This window comes from Onychomys torridus, chromosome 10, assembly GCF_903995425.1.
Source record: "Onychomys torridus chromosome 10, mOncTor1.1, whole genome shotgun sequence".
NCBI lineage: Eukaryota > Metazoa > Chordata > Mammalia > Rodentia > Cricetidae > Onychomys > Onychomys torridus.
The window spans coordinates 44,284,624-44,308,458 of NC_050452.1; the positions used below are offsets into that span (position 1 = coordinate 44,284,624).

A 23,835-nucleotide genomic window follows, 5' to 3' on the forward strand; every position below is an offset into this window, starting at 1 on the left:
GGCTCAAAAAGAATTCAGCTTCGAGGGGGAAAAAAGCCTAATGCTGAGGATGTTGGTACACACTTGCAGTGCCAGCACTTGGGAGGCCGACGCAGGATTGCAACTTAAAGGCCAACCTGGGCTAATTTAGAGATTCTTTCCAGGAAAAAAAGAAGGAAGGCAGGAATGCAGAGAGGGAGGGAGGAGTCAAGCCTAGTGGCAAAGGCATGTATTCCAAGCTACTTGGGAGGCCAAGACAGAAGGAACACAAGTTCAGGCATGCCTGAGCTACAGAGTGAGTTCAAAGCCAGCCTGGACAGTCCAGCACTTGGAAGACTAAGACAGGCAGACCACGGAGGGTTTGAAGTCAACCTGGGCTACATAGTGTGTTCCAGGACAGCCTCGGGCTACAGTGTTAGAAATCTGTGCAAAACAGATTAATCACCAGTCAAAGTTTGTTTTGGTGCATGTTGTGTGATATTTTGATTGTGTTCTGACAAACAAAGCTTGCTTGGAGTTGGAGGGTGAGACCAGCCACTAGTTGACCAAAATTAACCATAGAGGTTTGGAGGACTGTAGAGAGAGGAGACAGGGCAGAGGGATGGAGGAACCAGAGAGGGAGGAAGTAACTGTGGCTGTTCCTCTGTTTCTCTGATCTTTTCGGTTTGTACCCCAATATCTGACTCCCAATGTTTTATTGATAAAGATGAATTAGATCAATGTTTCAGGTGCATGCATGTCAATGGTTCTATTCTTTCACCAACTCAGCAAGCATAGATGACCAGCAACTTGAGGCCTGGACATTTGTGTGACAGCTCTCCTTAGAAGAAATAAGAAATAGAAACAGATTTTATCAAATACATGGTAATGCCTCCCTTGACCATTAGGACCATAATTATCTCCATTTTCAGAGTAAATTGAAGTTCAGACAGAGTAAGTAATTTCCCTAAGGCCACACAAGGCTAGAACTAATGATTGAATCATATCGGAGTAATGACTCGCATGCAAACATGTCAGTAAACATCACTTGAGTCTGGACTATATGGTAGGCCCTTTGAGTTGGCATTGAGGGTACAGCTGCAGTCTGTCCTTGAACTCTATCAGCTCCCACCACTAAGTCAGTAAGCCTGCCCCACACGACACTCATGCTTTGTGCAAACCCTTGGAGAGAGGGGCATCATTCCTCCAAGGGCTCCTTTCCTTAGTATCCAGATCTTCATCTGGATCACCCCTCTTCTCTACCTGCCCCCTTTTTCCTCTGAGATGATCTCATATTGCTCAGGCTGGCCTCAAACCTAGTTCAGAACTGAGGATATCCTTAAACTTCTGATCCTCTTACCTCCCTCTTCTGAGTCCTGGGATCACATGTGTGTACCAATGTTTACCCATCTAGAGGCAGTGTGACTGGAAAGTGGGCTAAAGTCTCATGCAATAGCCAACTTTATTCAGAGCATCAGACAGTTTATACTCATAGAGTTAATAGGGGTCACATGAGTAAAATGTACAGTCATAACGGCAAGCCATATGTGGCTGAAAGCCACACATGGTAAAAAGGTGTTTTTCCATAGAGACATATAAACAAATAACAATAGCCAATTGTAGAGAATAATCTGAAGTAAACCCATTCATATCCGATACACTTGGGAGGGGTATGAAAGCATAATCCAAGAACGATTCTGTATTTGTGAAGAAACGAGGGTCACAAGACTCTTGTCTTGGGTTTCTTGAAATTTTCTCGCAATCACTCCGAAGTCTCCTTACATGACTTCATTCCTGGGCCATGTTCTGACATACCACCACACTCACTTTATACAGTATTGGGGGGGAAACCCAGGGTTTTGCTCATGCTAAGCAAGCACTCCAGAACCTGAGCCACATCGACAGCCTGCACTTTTTGAGGTAATTGGGCACAGATAGAAAAGTTACAAAAATATGTCATTGTTCATGTACACTCTCCACTCAGCTTCCTGTAGTTTCAAGTTGCATAAGCACAGTCCTCAGGGCCAGCTTGTTAATGGGGTAAGAATGCTACCGGAGAAACTATGCTCTAGACGTCTCGTCTCAGCACCGTGACAGAAGCCTAGGAGAGAAGTTTGAAGACCTGAAGGTTTATTTTGCCTCGCTTTCTCTTTCACAAGTCCCTTTTCCTTAATTATTTATTTTCTGCATATGGGTGTTTTGTCTGCACGCGTGTCTGCACATCAGAAGAGCAGATCCGCTCCCACAAGACTAGAGCTATAGACAGTTGTGAGCCACTGTGTGGATGCTGAGGAGCAAACCCAGGTCCCCTGGGAGAGCCGCCACCAGTGTTCTTAACATCTGAGCCGTCTCTCCAGCCTTCTTTCATGAGTTTCGGTTCCAGGTACATTGGCTCCTTTACTTAGTGTCTGAGATAAAACATCGCGGCATGGGGAGTGTGTGGAAGAGCTACTTACCTCATGGCAGCCAAGACACTGAGAAGAGGCACCACAGAGAAGGGTCTGGGAGGAGAAACAGCCTCCAAGAACATGTCCCAGGTGCCTTACTTCCCCCAGGTAGGCCTACCTCCTGAAGCTCTCTCTAAATCGTGTTACCAGCTGGTGACCATGTCCTTGGCACATGCGCTTAAGGGAGACATTTCATTTTTAGCATAACAGCTACACTTTACCGTATTTAACCACCTTTTCTCCCGGTGTTCTTTTTTCCCTGTTCTAGAATCCAGTCTAGAATCCTACACTGCACATAGTCAATGGGCTTAGTCTCCTTCCATATATGGATGGCAGTTCCTTTGGTCTCATGATCTGGGCACATTTGATCAGGACTTGAACAGTCCCCTATTGCTTGAATGTTTAGTGGTCTTACAAATAAAAAACCTCAGAGCCAGATATTGGGGTAAATGCTGGAAGGTCCAACAAACAAAGGAACAAGCCACTAGAGAAACTTCTCACCACTACCGAATCCTCAGGCCGAATGGGAGGTGAGATCCTATCTCCACAAATCTCTGACTGAAAGCCTCTGAGTCCTCAGCCAAAAAGGCCTTCTTAGTTCCGTCTCCTCAGGCCTTATGTGCCTTTCTCCACCCAGCCATTCCACTTCCTTCCTAGTACTTTGATTAATGACATTTGTGCTTCCCAAATACTGGTAGCAAAGGCATGAGATCTCAAGTGCTGGGATTAAAGGCACGTGACTCCCAAGTACTGGGACTAAAGATGTGTGCCACCACTGCCTGGCTCTGTTTCTCTCCTAGACTGAATCAATCTCATGTAGTCCAGAGTGGCTTTGAACTCACAGAGATCCAAACAGATCTCTACCTCTCAAGAGCTAAGATTAAAGGTGTGTGCCATCGCTGCCTGGCCTCTGTGTTTAATCTAGTGGCTGGCTCTGTCCTCTGACCCTCAGGCAAGCTTTGTTTGATACACAATATATCACCACATTTCCCCTTTTTTGTCTAAAATAATAGAAGAAGTTTATAACTAATATAAATAGGTTTCTTCTGTATCCTAGAATCTAATCAATATTTATATGTGTAATTCAGCTATCATTTGGCTTAAAAGGACTAATTGGGAAAATTATAACCTGTTTTTATGTTCAAGCTGTCCGTGTATTATTTCTCCAGCAGTTGTACATAAAATGTTTTTACATTAAAAAAAAGACAAATACTATAGAATTTTATTACATGAAATATATAGAATATACAAATTCATAATGACATAAAGATTAGACGTTATCTCAGATGGAGAAGAAAGGAATATAGAGAAATGATTTCCTAATTACAGAATCTCTGTTTTGTGTGATGGAAAAGCCCCACAAATGGTCAGTAGTATCAGGACATGATATCATGAATGTAATAAATCAATACAATTAATGTAATTAATGAATATCATAAATATAATTATTGAATGAATACTGCAAATGTAATCAATGAATTAATGTAATGTAACTATATTGTAATTAATATGAATGTAATTAATGAATATCATTAAATTAATTTAAAAATAAATAAATAAATACACAAAAAAGAAAAACTATATATAATAAGTATATACCATATATACAGCCAAGAATTACATTAACAGGGTTGGAGAGATGGCTCAGTGGTTAAGTTCATTAGTTCATGGGTCCTTTTGATATTCCACTTCTCTTTTCAAGCACTTCTTTATTTCCTGGTACCTCAAGATGTTTCGGGTTCAATATGTCCCTCAAATCAAGTCCTTTGAATTAAAGAGCAGTATTGAGGAACCAAGATCTGGGCATGAGCTGTGCTCATTGCTGTAAGTTCTCACTATTCCTGGTCCCTCTTAATGAACAGAAATAGTGAATTATATGTATGCATGTTAACATACACACAGACTCACATTTATACTTCAGTCTTGTTGGATATTGTGGCTCACACTGAGTAGGCTGAGACAAGAACAATGCCTCAGGCTGAAGGCCAGCTTGACCTACACAGTGAGTTCCAGTACAGCCTACCAGACTTTAAAGAATTAACGTCAATATTTCTCAAACTATTCCACAAAATAGAAAGGGAAATAAGACTATCAAGCCAGTATTATCACACTACTAAAACCAGATAATAACACACCACCAATAAAATAGGAAAACTATTTAATAATTTCACTGGTGAACAGACACAAAATTTGAATCACAAAGGCATTGGGCAACATTGACATACCTGTAATTCTAGCCCTTGGCATGTAGAAGCAAGATCAGGAGTTAGTTCAAGGTCATTTTAGGCTACTTTTTTGTTTGTTTGTTTTTGAGACAGGGTTTCTCTATGGATCCCTGGCTCCTCTGGAACTTGTTTTGTAGACCAGGCTGGCATCGAACTCACAGAGATCCATCTGCCTCTGCCTCCCGAGTGCTGGAATTAAAGGTGTGCGCCGCCACCGCCCAGCGGCTATCAGTGTTGTTTCTAACAGCTGTTCATCCAGCAGTGTGTTAGAATTCCCTTTTCTCCGTCTAATCCAACATCATCTTTCATCCTTTGATAGAAGCCGGGAGACATCTCATTGGGGCTGGGCTTGCACTTCTCTGATGATTAGTGATGCTGAGAATTTTTCATCTAGCTCTTTGCAGTTTGCGTGTCTCCTTTTAGAAATGTCTGTGCATATTCTTTGGCCGTTTAAAAAGTCACGGCATGTGCTGCACCTTGGACGGCGCACACGTGGAGGTCACAGGACAGCTTGAGGGAGGTGGTTCTCTTCTTCCGAGCATGAGATCCCAGGGTCAAACTTGAGTCACAAGCTTGGCGGCAAGTACCATGATCCATTGAGCCATCTCATTGGCTCCAACCTTTTCTTTCAAAAACTTCCCTGAAACACAACCCAAACAAACGGAAACAAACCTCCTTTCCGTGAAACGAGGAGCCATCTGTACCCAAACACAGAGGAAGGGGAACTACTAGGAGAGCAAATGAATGCCACACACCCCAGGAAGACACAGCAACTGAATGCTGGAAGGTGTATTAGGAACGAGACACTGCAAACAGCAAGGGGTATGCTGGGAATGGTGGGTACCCCTGTGACCCAACACTGGGGAGGCTGAGACACAAGGAATTGAGAGTTTGAGGATAGCCTGGGCTACTTAGTAAGTTCGAGCACTGAGCACTAAGGAAGGGAAGGAGTGAACAAAAGAAGCCTGGGAGAGAGGGAAAGAGGAAGGGGGGAGGGAGAGAAGAGAAGAGGGGAGGGCCCGGCATCAGTTAGACAACCTTCCCTCCCCACAAACCCATTATCTAAGAAGAACCAAATGTGTGGCCTGAGGCAGGTGGGCGGATCCCTACATCCTCCCTCCCTCCCTTCCTCTCCCTGGACTACAGCCCCAGAAGTCAGGGTTATTCTTCCTGGCAGGAGGTTAGAGACTCTGTCGCCTGATTAAATTGCTACAGAGAAAATACCTAGATAAACAGGCGCGTGCCGGAACACCCCCACCCAAGCTGGTTAGCTATCTCATCGATCTAAAAATAACCTCACCAGCAACACGACCTGCCTCCTCACACCCAGCTTCCAATTAGATTTGCCACAAGTCCACTGAAAGCCAAAACAAACATCCATGGATCAACAGACCTGGAAGGCTTAGAGGAAAGCTTCCAACAATAAAGATGGACACCAAGACAAACAAGCTGGAGGAGGAAGATCAGGAAGATAATCCAGGGAGCAGAGGAAAAATTTGAAAAGTAAGTTAGTGTGATTTTACACCAGAGGACTCACATCCTGTAAGGAGGAAAAGAAAAGGAGGGTGGAGGGATGAGGAGAGAGCTAATGAAGAAGGAAGAAAGGAGGAAATGGGCTGGGCTCCTACCTCAATTGGTAGAGTGCAGGTCTAGCCTTCACTAAGCACTGAGTAGAGTTCCCCCCACCACATAAATTGGGTGTGGAGGCACACACTATGTCAGCACTCAGGAAGTGGAGGCAAGGCAGGAAGATCAGCAGTACTTGAGTCATGCTCAGGGACACAAAGAAGTGGGGCCAGCCTGGGCTACATGAAACCCTTTGGGGACACAAAGAAGTAGAGGCCAGCCTGGGCTACATGAAACCCTTTGGGGACACAAAGAAGTAGAGGCCAGCCTGGGCTACATGAAACCCTATTTCAGGGACAAATTTGTCTTAGGGGAAAAAAGATATTATCTTAAAGTTTTATTTGGAGAGTGGGAGGGGTTAGTGTTACTTTTGTTGTTGGTTTGTTTTTTTTTTAAGCCGGATCTCATTCTACAGGCCAGGCTGACCTAAAACTCACTATGTGCCCAAGCTGGTCTTGAACTCTTGGCAGTCCTGATTCTGCCTTCCTGGCATCACTCAGTTCAAACTTTCTAAGCACTGGGTAAAAGGAGAGGGGCAGCAGCTCTTTAAGGAGGGAAGGGAGGCTAAGCCTGCTTGTGAGTTTGGATAAATTAAACTTCTCCATGACAGAAGACAATGGTTCGTTGCTCATCACCTGCAGAATTAGTAATAATTTTAACTTAGAATATGACATGCATGGTAGCCTAAGGTTTCACTTCTTTGCCCTCCTTTCGGGACGATGCTGAAGTAAAGTGAGAGAGCAAAAGGAAGGCGTAAGCCATCAAACCAGGACAGGAAGTGGGGTAGCCATGAACGCTGCACAGGAGTCCAGCCAACCAGAGAGGGTCAGCCAGCTCAGGAGGCTAAAACGAGAGAGCTCCTCCTGCAGGCTCCAACTCCTACCTGCTCTGGCCTCCATGCTCACACACCAAATAAGATACATACATGTAATACAAGATTTTCAACCAGCGGGAAAGATCTGAACGGGACAGGGACCTCCAAGAGGTGGGCCTGTGTGAAGGCGTACAGCGCGGTGAGAAAATGGAGTTCAGGCACGGGAAGACAGGGGAGACAATGCAAACACGGCGAGAAAGCTGCTGGTATTCTTCCATAATCCTGAAATTCAAGGAGGTAGCCCATTTTCCAAATTCAGAAAAAAAATCCACAGATAAAAATATCCGGGCCGTGGTGGCGCACGCCTTTAATCCCAATGCTTGGGAGGCAGAGGTAGGTAGATCTCTGTGAGTTCAAGACCAGCCTGGGCTACAGAGCGAGATCCAGAACAGGTACCAAAACTACACAGAGAAATCCTGTCTTGAAAAAGAACAAACAAACAAACAAAAAGACTCTGTAAAGCCCTAGCCTGGCGGTGGTGGCACACGCCTTTAATCCCAGCACTCGGGAGGCAGAGGCAGGCGGATCTCTGTGAGTTCGAGGCCAGCCTGGGCTACCAAGTGAGGCTACAAGAAAAACTCTGTCTCGAAAAACCTATATATGGGGCTGGAGAGATGGCTCAGTGGTTAAGGGCACTGGCTGCTTTTCCAGAGGACCAGGGTTCAATTCCCAGCACCCACATGGCAGCTCACAACTGTCTGTAACGCCTGTTCTAGAGGATCCAACACCCTCACACAAAACATCAATGCACATAAAATAAATTAAAAATATGTTATATAGTAATTAATTATAAAATCAGGGTCTCATGTAGCCCAGGTTGTCCTAGAACTCATTGTGTACCAGAGGATGCCTTTGAACTCCTGATCCTCCTGTCTCTACTTTCTTTCTTGTTTTGTTTTTTGAGATGGTTTCTCTGTAGCTTTGGAGCCTGTCCTGGACTAGCTCTGTAGCCCAGGCTGGCCTCAAACTCACAGAGATCCACCTGCCTCTGCCTCCCAAGTGCTGGGATTACAGGCGTGCGCCACCACCGCCCGGCCATGTCTCTACGTCCTTTTTTCTTTCTTTCTTTCTTTTTTTTTTTTTTTTTTTTTTTTTTTTTTGAGCTGAGGCTGGAACCCAGGGCTTTGCACTTGGTGAGCAAGCGCTCTACCACTGAGCTAAATCCCCAACCCCATGTCTCTACTTTCTAAGTGCTAGGGTTACCATGCCCAGCTTCCTCTCTCTTGCTTAATTATTTGAATACATGTGGGATTTAGTGTATGCATTTATTTAGGACAAATTCTTAGAAGAGGAATTGGCAGGTCAATAGTCACTCCATTCTCTCCACTTCTGTGAGATAGTTTTTAAAACATTTACTTTAGAAACATGGCGGACGACGTAGATCAGCAACAGACTACCAATACCGTACAGGAGCCCCTGGATCTCATCAGGCTCAGTTTGGATGAGCGAATTTATGTGAAGATGAGAAACGACCGAGAGCGTTGAGGCAGGTTATATGCTTATGATCAGCGTTTAAATATGATCCTGGGGGGGGGGGGGGGCTGGAGAGATGGCTCAGAGGTTAAGAGCACTGGCTGTTCTTCCTGAGGTCCTGAGTTCAATTCCCAGCAACCACATGGTGGCTCACAACCATCTGTAATGAGATCTGGTGCCCTCTTCTGGCCTGCAGACAGAACACTGTATACATAATAAATAAATAAATCTTTAAAATATATATATATATGATCCTGGGAGATGTAGAAGAAACTGTGACGACGACGATAGAGATTGTGAAGAGACCTAAGAAGAGAGACATAAATCAACAAAGCGGAACATCCCCATGCTCTTCGTCCGAGGAAATGGTGTTGTCCTAATCACCCCTCCACTGAGAGTGGGCTGAGATGGAGGGTGGTCCTGTGTGAGAAGTGGAGACTGCCTCTTGGATGTCCAGAGCACTCAGAGAGAAGGAAGCTCACGTGCATTCTATTCTGATGGTCAGAAATGACCCAAGGGTCCCTCCAGCTAGATGTCATGTTCTCCTTCTCCAGCCTCCTGCCAGGGTGGCCACCTTGCTCTGTTCGGGAGCTGGTTTGCCCATTGTTCTTGCAGTTACTTTCTGGTGGTTTTTCTTTAAAGTAGAGTTGATGTCCCTTTCTTATTAAACAACAAAACGTTCACTTTACTTTGATCTATGTATGTGTTTGCACGTGTGTGCAGGTGATTACCAGAGCCAGCAGAGGATGTAGCATCTCCCAGAGCTGGAGCTCACAGGCGGATGTGAGCCTCCTGAAGTGGGTGCTCAGATCTGAACTCTCTCGTCCTTTAAAACAACACAACACGCTCTTAACTGCGAGGTGGGGTGGGGAGGTGAGAGGTGGACAGGAAAAAAAAAATCCAGCTCTTAGTGCTTCATGGTAAGAAATGCAGAGTAAAATATTTTTGGAGGAATATGCCAATAACTGGAAGGAATAGTTATGCCTGCTCCAGGAATGCACGAAGATTTCTCAAGGAATTTGGACTTTGTATCCTTCCACTGTCTTTATGAGTCTGGTGGTAACCATGGCAACTGGACTAGCACTAGAAGGTGTGTCATTTAGCTGGAATTTAATGTGTCATTTAGGGGGAATTGAGAAGCTCGAGATTGTCTTGGAGATACTCTGGCAGCCATCTTAGCTCCTGCCATCTTTGGCTAGTCCACCAGAAGAGCAACTTCTGGCCTACAGGCACCCTGCCCTCAAAGATAAGAGTAGGGTAGGGTAAACAAACATTCCCCTGTCACTGAGGCAGCACCAGCACATCAGCCCATCAGAGACAGCCTTGCTGTTCCCAGCAGCTACAAGCGTGACATCCTGAAGGCTTCTGTAAGGTCCGCAAGCTAAGAGGGAGGAACTCAGCGGGTAACTGTTCGCAACCCCGCGCCCCAGAGGCTCTAAATGCCGTAAATCATCAGAACTTTAATTCTGATGCAACAGGGCTGTCAGATGTTTCCATAACTGGTCAACTTTGGGTCTATCTTACCCCATCCCAAACAAGGCAGACCAAACAGAAGGCAAACATAGGTACCAACATTTCTTTCCTTCCTTTTTTTTTTTTTTTTTTTTTTTTTTATTAATTGTAGTGACAGGGTCTCACTATGTAGCCCTGGCTGTCCTGGAACTCACTCACTCTGTAGACCAGACAGGCCTCAAACTCACAGAGTTGCCTGCCTTTGCCTCCAAGTGCTGGAATTGAAGGTATGTGGTCCCATCCCTATATGTGTGTGTGTGTGTGTGTGTGTGTGTGTGTGTGTGTGTGTGTGTGTGTATGTATATGTGTATATATACATATATGTACATATATATATATTTTTTTTTAATACTGAGACAGACAGACTGGTCTACAGAGGGAGTTCTAGAGTAGCCAGGGCAACTACACAGAGAAATGCTGTCTCAAAAACAACAAACAAACAGAGACAGAGTCTCTTGTAGCCCAGGCTAGCCTCAGATTTTCTCTGTCGAGAACAGCCCTGAACTTCTGCTCCCGCTGCCTGCACCTCCTGAATGCTGAGGTTCCAGGGGGCATCACCTCACCTGGTTTATGCTATGTTGGGAGTCGAACCCAAGCTTTGTGTAGGCTAGTCAAGGGCTCTATGAACCAATCTATAGTCCTAGACTCCTACATCAAATTTTCTTTTTTTTTTAAATTTTTTAAAATTTTTATTTATTATGTATACAGTGTTCTGCCTCCATACCAGAAGAGGGCACCAGATCTCATTACAGATGGTTGGGAGCCACCATGTGGTTGCTGGGAATTGAACCCAGGTCCTCTGGAAGAGCAGTCAGCGCTCTTAACCTCTGGGCCATCTCTCCAGCCCCGAATTTTCTTTTCTTGGCTACAGCTGTTGGAAACACAAACAGCTCCCGTTCTCACCGGCCTCAGTAGGGAACCACTTTAAGGAAAGGGGGGAGTTCTCCAGGGTGGCACCCTCTTAGTCACTCATACTCTGCCTCTTCCTTCTCCTTCCTTTCCCTGCCTTGTCCCTCACAGATCCCCCTTTCTATGCCTCCTTGGGTCTGCATTATTGTTTTCATTATTGCTGATGCTAGGTAAGCCTCTGCCATGTCCTCAGCCCCTCCCCCACCTTTTTTCTACCCTTTTTTTTTTGGAGCTGAGGCTCGAACCCTGGGCCTTGCACTCTGCCACTGAGCTAAATCCCCAACCCCTTTTTAAAGTGTGTGGCCCAGGCTGGCCTCGAAATCGTGATCCTCCACCTCTGCCTCATTCAGCAAATCCCACCGGTGTACCACCACAACCGGCCATTTTTCTCTGTTAGCTATTAGTAAGCCCTAAGAATAAATCTGTTTCCTACTCAGTTGACCTTTTCTCCCCTCCCCCCCCCCACAGGGTTTCTCTGTGTAGTTTTGGTGCCTGTCCTGGAACTCACTCTGTAGACCAGGTTGGCCTCGAACTCACAGAGATCCGCCTGCCTCTGCCTCAGGAGTGCTGGGATTAAAAGCCACTGCCGCCCGGCCCAGTTGACTTTTCTTTCAAAGTAAACCCCTTCTCTAATTCTGCTAAGCAAAATTATCTGTGGTTCCCCTATTCGCCCCTTTTGACTAACACTATTTTGGAGAAAGTACATTGAGACAAGGTCTCTCTGTAGCCCAGGCTGACCTGGAACTCACTATGTAGCCCAGGTTGACCTCAAATTCCTAACTCAGTCTCCTAAGTGCTGATATTACACGCATGAAACAAAGGCAATTGGATTTCTGTGAGGTCCAGGCCAGCTAGACTACATAGTGAGACCATGTCTTTCAGAGAGGCGGGGAGGGGAAGGGAGAGGAGGAGGAGGAGGAGGAGGAGGAGGAGGAGGAGGAGGAGGAAGGAGGAGGAGGAGGAGGAGAAAGGACTTTAACAAGAGAGACCTATTATAAAACTATAGTAAAAACATTGGTGTTGAGAATTAAACCCAGACTTCCTGCATCATGGGCACACATTCTACCACCGAGTTACACCCCAGCACTAGATGTATGCTCATAACACACAGACATGTTTACTTCCTGTCTCTGGTCGTGCAACGTCCTAGGCCAGCAAGAAGACCATCACCAGATGCACACCTTCAGTCTTGCAGCTGCCAGACCATGAACCAAAATAAATGCATCCCAACCCCTCCTCCCCTGTCTCTCCAACAGACACAAGCCAGTATGATCTTGGGTACAGAAGTCAATTTAAAACAGTGGGAAACTTTCTTCCTATTCATCACACAGGACACGAGGTGGGTATTACTGCCTCAGGACACTACCACCTAGTTCCTCAGGATCTTGCTCAGTTTCCTCCTGCAGGGCTTCTATACACTCCCTGTCTTCCCCATACAGCAAAGTCAGCCAGGGGCTGGAGAGACAGCTTAGGGTTAAGAGCACCTGGGTTGCATTCCCAGCATCTCCATGGTGGCTCACAACCTTCTGTTACTCCAGTTTTAGAACTGAGGGCACTGCATAATGTAGTACACATACATACATGGAGGCAAAACACCCCCACACATAAAGTAAAATAACTAAAAGAACTGTTGCCCAGCAGTGGTGGCGCATGCCTGTAATCCCAGCACTCGAGAGGCAGAGGCAGGCGGACTTGTAAGTTTGAGGCCAGCCTGGGCTACCAAGTGAGTTCCAGGAAAGGCGCAAAGCTACACAGGGAAACCCTGTCTCAAAAAACAAAAAAAAAACAACAACAAAACTTATTTGGGGCTGGAGAGATGGCTTAAAGGTTAAGAACACTGACTGTTCTTTCAGAGGTCCTGAGTTCAATTCCCAGCACCCACATGGTGGCTCACAACCATAATGAGATCTGGCACCTTCTTCTGTATACACAATAAATAAATAATCTTGAAAAAAAAAAAAAGAACTGTCAACCAAGAGAGAAAGAAAAGAAAGGGTGTCCAAAGATAAAGTACAGTAGAGAGCGCATTTCAAAGTCTATGGCTATGCGGATCACAGTCAACTGTAGGCATTTTCATATTGATCAAGGCAGGGGCCATTTTTTGTTGTAGTTGTTCTAATCTGTTTACACTGATTTTTGGTTTTGTTTGCTTGTTTTGAGACAGAGATTCACTATGTAGCCCTGGCTGTCCTGGAACTCACTATATAAGCCAGACTGGCCTCAAACTCGCAGAGATCCACCTGCCTCTGCCTAGTGCTGGGATTAAAGGTGTGTGCCACAATGTCCAGCTTGCATTTATTTGGTTGGTTAACTTGTACATGTGCTGAGGTCAGAGGACGCCTTTTAGAAATCAGTTTTCTCCTTCCACCATGTGAGTCCTGGGGAATCAGACTCAGATCGTTGGAATTGGCAGTGAGTGCCTTTACTTGGTGAGCCTTCTCACCCACCAAGGGGAAGATTTTAAAGGCAAAATTGGGTAGGAAAGTCAAGCATGGTGGCACATACCTACTGTCCCAACATTTAAGAGGCAGAGGCAAGAGGATCACCAGAAATGTGAGGCCATCCTGGTAGTGCTTAGGAAATCATAGACCAGAAAGGGCTATATATAAAGAAGCTAAGCTGGGCGGTGGTGGCACACACCTGTAATCCCAGCACTCGGGAGGCAGAGCCAGGTGGATCTCTGTGAGTTCAAGGCCAGCCTGGTCTACAAAGCGAGTTCCAGGAAAGGAACAAAGCTACACAGAGAAACCCTGTCTCGAAAAACCAAAAAAAAAAAAAAAAAAGAAGAAGCTACCAAAAAAAAAAAAATGTTTTTAAGGAAGCTGTTGATCTAACTTAATCAATAAAATGGTGGCCAGACATGTACAAAGCCCTGGGTTTCATCTCCAGAACCACATAAATCAGGTATGGTGGTGCATACCTGTAATCCCAGCATTTAAGAGGTAAAGAAAGGAGGATCAGAAGTTGAAGTTTGAGGCCGGAGTGGGCTAAATGTCATACAGTCTAAAAGAAATAAATAAGGGCTGGTGATGTGGTTCAGTTGGGAAAGTGCTTGCCTAACATACACGGAGCCTTGGGCTCCGTCCCCAGCATCATATAAAACCAGATGTAGGAGACCCTGCCTGCACATGAGAGGTAGACGTAGAAGGACCAAAAAGTCAAGTTCATCCTTGCCTGAGCTCTCCTGTCTCAGAAATAAATAAAGTATATGAAAAACAAATTATAAATCCAGGGTTGGGGATTTAGCTCAGTGGTAGAGCACTTGCCTAGCAAGCGCAAGGCCCTGGGTTTGATCCTCAGCTCTAAGAAAAAAAATTATAAATCAAATAATTATAATAGCCAACTATTATTTTTTTTAAATACCTGATGTAATCCTCATTTGAGTGAGGTCATCTTATTTGTTTTTTTGTTGTTGGTGGTGGTTTTTTGGGCTTTTTTTTTAATGTACATTGTTTTGCCATGGGTGTCAGGTCCCCTGGAACTGGAATTACAGACAGTTGTGGGCTGCCCATATGGGTGCTGGGAATTGAACCCAGGTCCTCTGGAAGAGTACTCAGTGCTCTTAAACACTGAGCCATCTCTCCAGCTGCCTTATTTGGTTTTTTAATATTTATTTTATTATTTTTATTTTATGTGTATGGATGTTTTCTATGTGCACCATCTGCATGCCACTGAGGTCAGAAGAGGGTGTGGGATCCTCTGGAACGGGAGTTTTGGGGCTCTTGTGAGCCAAACCAGGGTCTTCTGCAAAAATAAATGTGTGTGCTTAACTGCTAAACCATCTCTTCACCCCCTTATTTTTGTTTTTAAACGGGGCCCATATATATCCATGCTGACCTGGAACTCATTATGTATTCCAGGCTGTCTTCACATTTGGGATCCTTCCCTTCAGCCTCCTGAGCGCTGGGATTACAGGTGTGTGCCACAAAAACTCAGCTTCACAATGATTCTTGGGAGTGGTAGTAGTCCCAGGTGGAACAAACAGTTGCTAGGTGGATGACCCTGTAGAAGTGTACCTTCTGTGTAAGGTTGGAGTGGCCAACCTTTATACACGCTGGGATTTTAGGAGAGTCTCTTGTAATGAGTCTTTTTCTGTCCAGCCAGCCAGCTCCCAAATAATGACACAGAGACTTCTTATTCATTATGAAAGCTTGGCCTATAGCTTAGGCTTGTCCCTAACTAGCTTTTGACACTTAAATTAACCCATTTCTATTAATCTACATTCTATCATGTAAATCTACCTCCCTCCTATCTTGCACCTCCTGTTTCCTTTCCGTGTTTCCTTCAAGCCTAGATTCCTCCTCCTTTCTTTCCCTGGAAATCTGCCTATCACTCCTGCCTAGCTATTAGCCATTCAGCTTTATATTACACCAATCACAGCAATACACTTTCACACAATGTACAAATATCCCACAACAGTCTCTTGTCAAAATTACTACCCAAAAATCTTTTTTAAGATACTTTCCTTTGGCCTGGCAGTGGTGGTGCACGCCTTTAATGCCAGCACTCAGGAGCCAGAGCCAGGCGGATCTCTGTGAGTTCTAGGCCAGCCTGTCTACAGAGTGAGATCCAGGACAGGCACCAAAACGACACAGAGAAACCCTGTCTCAAAAAAAAAAAAAAAAAAAAAAACTTTTCTTTATAATCTTCTGATTCTATTTACTCCCTACCCCACCACTTCTGATTCCAGGTTCTTGACCTGTCCATCTTCAAACAGACAGCCCTCATTCCACCTCTGCATCTCCTCAGAGGGTCATCCCTGGGTCTACCTTCAAAACCAAGGATTCAACCATTCTCATATGAAAGTAAACGAAGCTTGTTTGAATGAGAACAGAAGCCATTTACTGCACACAGTGCCTGCCAAGAGTTGGCTGTCCCCACTTGCTTTTGGCAGAGGCTGGAAGGTGAGCAGGAAGTTATCTAGTGAGAGCAGAGAAGGCATCAGGTTTAATGGGATTAAACACCAGATTCAGAGACCATGAGGAAGCTGGAGCTGGGGTGACTAGAAGTGAGACATCTTACAGGGTTGGCATAGAGTGCTTATTTAGTTTGGTCTTAACTTGAATTTGAATGGAAAGAGGGGAAGACTAGAGGTCCTGCAGAGGTAATTCAGCGTTCTATCGTTATATTGTGTTCTACTGTTGTACTTGGTGTGGCCAATGCTATTTGCATATTCAGTGCTTTACTATTTATTGGGCTGTGACTGTGAGCTTTTTTACGTTAGCTTGTGCAGTTATTCACACTGGATGATTCCTTGCCTTTGGACTAATTCCTATCTCTTTTAATGATTTTCCTACTTCTCTAAGCCTTACCTTCTCTTTATTAGATCTTCTATACCTGGCCTCATCTTTTCTTTATTAGATCTCCTCCTCAGTGTGCAAATAAGATGTAGTCTTTCTCATAAATCTTAATTTGTCTATACATGTTTCCAGTTGTGAATCTACTAGAAATCTAATTACCTTCTCTCTCTTTTGGGGTAGTCACTATTCTAAACATTGATGTGTGTCTTTTTCCGTGTGGATGGCTCCATCTCATGGGCTGAGGCTCTACACTGAGTATACGAAAAGCAAGCAAACTGAGTACCAGCATTCATTTCTGTTTTCGTTTGTGAACACAATGTGAGCAGCCACCTCATGTTCCTGCCACCATGCCTTCCTGTCAAGGTAGACATGACATCTATTCATTCATTTATTTATTTACAACATTTATTCATTATTCTTTATTTGTGACAGTTATTCCCTCTTAAAGTGTGAGTCGCAACAAATCCTGTCTCCCTAAAGTTGCTTTTGGTCAGGTATTAGAGCACAGCAAAGGGAAAAGGAACCACTACTGCTGTGGAATAGTCTCTGGACACTGTGAAGATGTGCTGCTCTCATTGTTAATAAAAAGCTGATTGGCCGATGGCTAGGCAGGATTTGGGAGCAGAGAGAATGCTGGGGAGAAGAAGGGTCAAATCTGGGGAGACAATGGGACACAGAACCAGCAGGATGGGAAGTACAAAGATGAGGTAAAGGCCTCAGGGCAGCACATAGATCAATAGAAATGGGTTAAAGGATATAAGAACTAGCTAAAAACAAAGCCTGAGCTATCAGCCAAACATTTATAATTAATATTAAGTCTCTGTGTGGTTATTTGGAGAGTGGCTGGAGGGACAAAGCTGATCTGTGGTCTAGGCGGAAAACTCTGCCTACATTCTACCCCATCCTCAAATGGATTTCAGCTTTACCAGTAGATTTAACTGGTAAATATTTAGTTTGAATATTTAGTTATCTGGAATTAAAAACAAGCTCATTTCATTCAACTTAATGTAAATATAATAGACATTAAATAATAGATCCATTTTCCATCTCTAAAGTTTGTCATTTGAGAAGACATAGAGGTGACTCAGCAGATAAAAGTGCTTGCCAACAATCCTGAGTGAAAGGGGTCAATCCCCAAGACCCACACTGTGAAAGGAGAGAGACAATTCTGTATGCTGCTCTCTGACCCACACACATTCCCTCAGCACACAAAATAAATAAAATATAATTAAAAACCTGTCGTTTTTGAGAAGGTTTTATAAATCAAAGAACTCAGTGGATATCTTTTGAACTTGGCTTTCATGCCACACAATGTCTTGAGACCCCCCCCCCCCTTAATGTATCTTTAATTGTTCCAGGGCAGGTAAAAAGCTCTGCAGATCAAATGCACTTGTGGAGCAAGCCTGGCAACCTGAGCTCGAACCCTGAAAGTTACATAAAGGTGGAGAACCCACTCCACAGAGTTGTCTTCCTACAGCCACGTATGCACTGTGGCATATGTGTCTACACACATACATACCTTAATATACACTATATATACTACTAATAGTAAGTAATAATAGTTGTATCCAGGAGCAGGAAGATTGCTGTGAGTGTGAGGCTAGCCTAGGTTACACAGTTAGTTCACAGCCTACCTTAGCCTTGGGAAAAAAAATGAGTTCTTTTTTGTTTGTTTGTTTTTAAAAGGTTTATTATGTATAGTGTTCTGCTTGTATGTATGCCTGCAGGCCAGAAGGGGACACCAGATCTTATCACAGATGGTTGTGAGCCACCAGGTGATTGCTGGGAATTGAACTCAGGACCTCTAGAAAAATAACCAGTGCCCTTAACCTCTGAGCCATCTCTCCAGCCCTTTGTTTGTTTGTTTTTTTTGAGACAGGGTTTCTCTGTGTAGTTTTGGTGCCTATCCTTGATCTCACTTTGTAGACCAGGCTGGACTCGAACTCACAGAGATCTGCCTGCCTCTGCCTCCCGAGTTCTGGGATTAAAGGCGTGTGCCACCACCGCCCGACTAAGAGCTCTTTTTAATAGGGAGTTTCCTTGATCTTCCATGTCACCTATTAGGCATATCTTTGATGGTTTCCAGATTAGAACTATTTCAAATAAAATAATTATAAACATTTATATCTAGCTAGTATGTAAACATAAATTTTCTTTATCCCATTTGTTTTTTGTCTTGTTTTGTTTTGTTTTGTTTTTGACAGTCTCCTGTGCCCATACTAGCTTCAAATTCTCTATGGAGCCAAGGATGACTGCAACCTTGTAAATGCTTGGATTTTGTTTGTTTTGTTTGTTTGTTTGTTTGAGACAGGATTTCTCTTCGTAGGCCCACCTTTCCTGGAACTCACTTTGTAGACTAGGCTGGCCTCCAACTTAGGGATCTGCCTGTTTCTGCCTCCCAAGTGTTGATTGGGAGGTGTGTGCCACCATGCCCGGCTAAGTGCTTGGATTTTAAGAAAAGAAACCATCAAACCAGTCCTAGAGTGGTTGGCTATGAACTCGACAACAGTTTATTTATTTCAGGCGGTTGTGACAGGGTCCCACACATCCCAGGTTGGCCTTGTACTTGCTATAGAACTGAAGATGGTCTTTAGCTCCTGACTCTCTTGTTTCTGCCTCCCAAGTGCCAAGCTTGGATTGCAGGCGTATGCTAACATGCCCAGCTTTGTACTCCTACCAGGTAATTGCATCCACTTGCACAGCTCCAGATGTCAAATGTTATCTCTATGCACAAGATTGATCTTCTCCTTTCCAGATCTTTGTCTCTAACTTCAATCTCAACACCTCCACTCCAAGGCCACACACTTGGACATCTCAAAACTTAATATTATCAAACGTATACTTCTGATAAGACTTACAAACCTAGGCTGCCTCCTGTGTCCCATTCCTTGGCCAACAACCTCACAAAATCATGTCAGAACCTACTTCATAATGCTTTCTTCTATGTCCATCTTGTAAGTCTTGCTTTGTTTATTTGCCTTTTTTTTTTTTTTTAATGAGACGGGGGTCTTACGTAGTACAAGCTGGTCTTAGAGTGGTTGTGTAGAAGACAGTGACCTTGAACTGCTCCTCCTGCCTCCACCTCCTGAGTGCTGGGATTATAGGTTTATGCCGTCATGCTTGGTTGATAATGGTGCTAGAATCCACCCCAGGATTTTACGTGTGATAGGTAAACATTCTACCAACTAAGCTACATCCTGGGCCGCTAAATCTTCATTTTTGTCCTTTCTGTTGGATGGAAAGGGGGTATGGATGATGGAGGCCAAGAAACCATCTTGGCTCATGAGGAGAAAGCATGGTAAGTGGCAAGAAGGCAGAATCTATGAAACAGTCCCTCCTTTGCCAGCCCTGGGATGCCTGCCTGTAGATGCTTTTGTTTTTTTTAGACTGAACTCCAAGTGCTCTTAACTGATGAAGGAACCATCTCTCCAACCGCTATATGTGTGTTTTATTTTGTTTTCTGTTTTGTTTGAAACAGGGTTTCTATGGTATCTGCTCAATCTGAGAAGCTGAAAACCTCAAGACAAGGAGGAAGTACTGCTGATGCTGGAGGCCTGGAAGTTTCCTGATAGTCACTAGCTCAAGGCCCACTGAAAGATGGAAGAAGTCGCAGACAGCAGCAATGGCAGTAGATGCACTGGCTTAGGGAGACGGAGCTTTCATTATACTCTGGCTGGCTTCCTCTTCCTCCACTTGTGTTCCAGCCAGGCCCCTGGCTTGGTACTGCCAGCTAGATTCAAAGACTGGGGAGTGAGTCTCTCTTCACAGGCACACCCGGAAGTGTGCTTTCTTGATCCTAAGCATCTCTCAGTCCATTCAAGGTGACAGTCGGTATTAAGTACCTGGAGCCCATGGCCATTTTTGTTTGAGCCTTAGGAGTTGAAGGCTAGGGCTGAGCAGTGTGGGAAGACCCCACCCTATAAATAAATAAACAGATAATAAGTAAATAGCATATGCCTTTAATTCCAACACTCCCGAGGCAGAGGCAGGCAGGATCTCTGTGAGTATAAAGCCAGCCTGGTCTCCATGACAACTTCCAGGCCAGCTAAGGGCTACATAGTGAGAATGTACTTGGTGGGGAGGGCGGAGAATTCGACCTTGGCTACCTTCCACTTCAGAGCTTTAGTCCAGCTCTTCTGTTCCCTCTGAGCCTGGCCAACTCCTCCAGGGGAGACGCCCTCTTTTCAAGGACAGCTTCTCTGGACCCGTATGTTGGCTAGCTCCGAGCACATCTTTAACCAAAGCTTTGACATAATGATCCTACTTATATGTCAGTCATTATTGACTAGATGATGCTTAGTCTTAATTACCAGCTTGATACTATTTAGAGTCACCTAGGAGATGCAGCTCTTGGTGTGTCCGTGAGCACATTTCTAGAGAGGTTTAACTGAGGAAGACCCACTTTGCATGTGGGCAGTACCAGTCCACAGGCCAGGGTCCTGTACTGAATGATGATTTAAAATAAGGTGAAAGCGAGCTGAGCGTCAGTATTCATCTCTGATTCCGGACTCTAGAGGAAATGTGACCTGCTGCCTCACGCTCCCATCACTGCGTTCTCTCCAGCATGGTGGATTGTATCTTTGGCCCATGAGCCAAATGAAACGTCTTCTCCTCCTCTTCCTTTTCCTCCTCCGACTTCTTCTTTTCATCATTCCTTTTTGTAATTATCATCTTTTAAAATTATGCGTATTGTGTAGTATGAATATGTGAGTGCGGATGCTCACAGAGGCCAGTGGTGTCAGATCCTCCTGGATTTGGAGTTCCAGGTGATTGTGAGCCACCTGACATGGATGCTGGGAACTGAACTCAAGTCCTCTGGGAGAGCAGTAGGTGCCCTTTTTCCACCCCCGAGACAGGGTTTCTCTGTGAAACAGCCCTAGCTGTCCTGGAACTCACTTTGTAGACCAGGCTAGACTTGAGTTCACAGAGATCTGCCTGCCTCCGCCTCCCAAACGCTGGGATTAAAGGCGCGCGCCACCACGTCTGGTCGGTGTTCTTAAACCCTGATCTATCTCTCCAGCCCCACTTTCTTATTTAAATTGCTTTTGGCAGATATTCTGTAACCGCATTAGGAAAAGTAGCTGTTAGTACAGATAGTGTGTGTTAGGGGCCTACTCCATCTTGTTTTGAGAACACCATGTTGTCACAGATTACTTACACCTATTTACTGTCCTGTTAGCCACCCTCAGTTCCAAGTATAGTCGGCAAGTAATACACATATCTGTGGAATAAATGAATAATTGAAATGGGCCACTGTATATTTCTACATTTTTTCAAAAATCTGGTGATCTTTAACCACCCTTTTAGATGACAACGATTTCACAATAATATTTCTCTTGGATATACTAAGGACAACCCAGTCTTTAATCTTTATGTTTTTGGTGAGTTTTCTCCCCTTATTGCTAGCTTCTCAAAATTTATAACGACTGCCGAGGGCCATGGGAGTATACAGCAGGTGACAGCCAGTGTTTGAGAAGTCGGCCCACCAGACCAAGCCGTGGGGGTCACTGGCTGTGGAAACCGGTGGTTTCTGTCTGTGACTTCCTCGGGTGTCACTGTTACGCCTCCCTAATAAGGACAGCTGTGGGGTGCTTTCCACAGCCCCTTGGTAGTGTATTCTACATTTCTGGGCACACATTTAGCTCTGGATTTCTGTTTAAGCTGTATAATTCTGATGAACAGAAATATTTCCAGAATATTCTTTCCTGAGACAGGAAAGTAACAGCATTCTCAGTCTCAAAGACAGACTTTTACACATTTTGCAAAGACCTTAGAAATAATCCAAAACAGACTAAGCTGCCCCTACAGAATATACACCCAGACTAATTCCCAGGTGTTGTTTATTGCTAAATCAAGGCCAGGTTGTTTACATTAAGATTGGCTCCTTGCAGCAGCTCCCTTTCTGCACGTACCCTGGCTGCTCAAGGTTCAGCCAGTTGTTTAATGTCTGGGACCCCTCACCAACTTAGAGCTCCGTGAATGGGTCACTGTGACATGACTAGCCTAAGCGAAACTATGTGACTTATCCTGTGTTTGGAGAATGGGTAGGGCCCTGGAAATGTAACCTATAATTGTCCAGAGTTTGGCTGTGAGCAGCAGCAGCCGTACGGAGAGAGATGTCTGTGTAGAGCTCTGTGAGAGCTGCTGCAGAATGTGAGGGAAGTGTGTGTGTGTGTGTGTGTGTGTGTGTGTGTGTGTGTGTGTGCGCGCGTGTGTGTGTGTTGAATGAGAGATGAAGAGGCATGAGAGAAGTGTGAAGGAGGGAGTGGGTGAAAGAGTGAGTGAATAATGCAAAAGAAAGATGTGTGTGTGAGAGAGTGTGAGAGAGAGCTCCTGCTGTGTAGAGGAGCCGTGACTAGGAACTGTGTAAAGTGTACGGTGAGAGAGCTGTGTCAATGAGATGTTTAGCTGTGGCCGTGTGGAGATTTGTAACTGTGTGGAAGCAAGGAAGATGAAGCTGTGTAGGAAAGAGATGTAGAAGAGACATGTATGTAAAAGATGGATATGTAGCCATGTGAAAACAGATGTAACTGTATAGAGATGTGTGGCCATAAATATATACATAGAAGAGGGCGCCAGATCTCATTACAGGTGGTTGTGAGCCACCATGTGGTTGCTGGGAATTGAACTCATGGACCTCTGGAAGAGCAGTCAGTGCTCCTAACCTCTGAGCCATCTCTCCAGCCCATGCCATAAATATGTAAAGAAAGATGTGTAGCTGTGTGCAGCAGTGTGGAGATATGTAGCTGTGTGGAGATAGACAGAGTCAGAGACCATCTTTAAGCTGAAGTAAAAGAGAAAGTTAACACCAGAAAGCTTGTGTGTTTCCTTATTTCACCAGTCATAGATTGAAACTTATTCCTAATTACCCCCAGATAAAAGTTTCCTATCCATCGGTGCTCTGCGGCATTCCTTTTATTACCCTGAGCTGAGCTGGTGTCCCCTGGTCCACGTTAAATGACACTTCAATTTGTTTTAGTAACATCAGATAAACTTTTTGATAGTTGACAAGGTTGGGAACCACCCCCCACCCCAAATCAAGTTTCCTTCTTCGCGGATAAGACGCAATTTTCAATGCTCAGCCTTGACGACAGCACAAATGTGAAAATGTTACACTGAGAAAAAGAAGCCCTATACAGGGACTAGAGAGGAGGCTCAGCAGTTACAAGCATTTACTGAGCTTTATCAGAGGGCCAGAGTGTGGATCCACACACCCACACTGGGCAGCTCATAAATGCCAGTAACTCCAGCTCCAAGTGATCTGATGCCCGATTCTGATATCTGTGGGCCACTGTGGGTATCTGTACACACACACACACACACACACACACACACACACAAACAAATAATAAGATAAAATATCTTTTAAAATAAAAAAAAAGCCGGGCGATGGTGGTGCATGCCTTTAATCCCAGCACTCAGGAGGCAGAGGCAGGCAGATCTCTGTGAGTTCAAGGCTAGCCTGGGCTACCAAGTGAGTTCCAGGAAAGGCACAAAGCTACACAGAGAGA

The 23,835-nt window shown here is 44.6% G+C and overlaps 1 pseudogene; it reads left to right on the forward strand.

Annotated features, from left to right (window-relative positions):
• Positions 1 to 8,495: 8,495 nt before the first annotated feature.
• LOC118591955 lies at positions 8,496 to 9,009 on the forward strand (annotated as a pseudogene).
• Positions 9,010 to 23,835: the final 14,826 nt, after the last annotated feature.